A 1,792-nucleotide genomic window follows, 5' to 3' on the forward strand; every position below is an offset into this window, starting at 1 on the left:
TTGAGGACAGAAATAAATTTACCTCCTAAAGCAAAGTTACACAAACTGTTTTATCTTATCAGAAATAAGGATATAGTTTGTAGTATTGTGCATCATAATAAATAAAGTGAATTTCTTATACAGTATTTTACATTGTGATCTATCATCCATGTCAATGAAGGGGAGTAGGGGATACTCCTCATTGTCAGGGCTGGTGTAATGGTGCTTTGTTCATTACTCCTAGTCCCTGCAGTGTCTTGTGCAGAACATCATGCTGGGACTGTGTGAGACTCTAGGGGAAGAGTGGGAGGGGTTTTGACAGGATTATAGGTTTGTGCTCACTGATGGCTTGCAGCCCAGCACAAAGCATGATGGGAAAAGTAGTAAAAAGGGAGCAGAGGATTCCGAACAGGTAGTGATTGTTATGACCACAGAGCTGGTGCCAGGGCACAGGAAGCAAATCAGAAAGGTATAAAACGACATGGTAGAAAAAGTATATGGGGTCATTTAGGGACATTATCCTTAAGCATTTATGGCAAAATCAGTAGCTGAGCCAGGGTAGTGGACAACCTCTTCAATGCCGTTTCCTTTTTTTCAGCACTTTATAAACCACTTATGAGTTCTGCACATTGACATTCTGCATATAGGTGGCATGGAACCAAAGGAAAATCTGAATGATTGCTAAAAGCTGACCAATAGATTTCAGAAAACAAAACGCCAGTAAAATTATATCCAAGATAGAAAACACAAATATGTTGGAAGATTTATTAAGCAAATTGTAAGCGGCAGATGACAACCTGTGTGTTTTAGCCAAACTTTACATCTTCATCAACAGATAATTTTTTTTTTTTTTTTTTAAAAAGCACCTTGATAACAGGGTGGAGCTAAAAGGAATGTGAATAAAGGGCTAAGCTATTCTCAAAAAACATGTTTTTCCTTTTCTATGAACGGGGCTCAGCTCTTAGGATCACTGGAGGTTCCAGCGGTAGAACCCCAAGCAATCGGCAAGTTATCCCCTATCCAATGGATATTCTCTTGATTCTGTTGAAGTAAAGAGCCTTCTATGATGGCGCCATTTCCACTTTAGGTATTACCACAGTCCAGCAAGATCTACTGAAAATATATATCCCTATTAAGTAAAATGCTGAATAGCTGATAAATGAAAGGAGCTCAAAGCTAAGCAATGCATAACCCTCTTACAATTCTCAAATTCCAGTCAAGGAAAAGAAATCATGTAAGAAAAACATCATAGAATATAACGCAGAAAAAGTTATTTCCACACTGTCACAGTCTTTAATTTAAAAAGCTGAAGAATAAGATGTTACAGACTGACATGTCATAATCTTCAATCACACTCTACTCCTTTAGATGCTTTCCTTACTAAGAATCCAACATATGGTTTTCTCTTAGATCTTTTGCTATCTTCCCCTAACAGTATGTTTAGCATTTCCCACTTCCACACAAAATCTTCTCTACACCCTTTTTCAGTTGACATAACACAATACTCAGTTCGCAGCCAACTCCTCTTCTCAAGCTACACGTATTGCTTAGGGCAACTCAGTCAATAGTTTTCAATCAGTTTGCAAAAGGGTGTTCCACGTAAGGCTATGTGCCCACGATGCAGAAATGAAGCAGAAAATTTCTGCAGCATTTCTGCATCTCCCTGGCAGAAAAAAACGCATGCAGATTGTGCATGCGTTTTTCCTGCAGAATACATGCGGATCCACATGCGGATTCACATGCGTTTCCGCATGCAGATTGACAAGCGCTTTCCAGGCGATAGCATCACTTGGAAAGTGCTTGACAACTAGGT

Source organism: Phyllobates terribilis, unplaced genomic scaffold (assembly GCF_046119375.1).
Source record: "Phyllobates terribilis strain yellow unplaced genomic scaffold, ASM4611937v1 Scaffold_3__8_contigs__length_932513732, whole genome shotgun sequence".
In the NCBI taxonomy this organism is placed as follows: Eukaryota; Metazoa; Chordata; class Amphibia; order Anura; family Dendrobatidae; genus Phyllobates; species Phyllobates terribilis.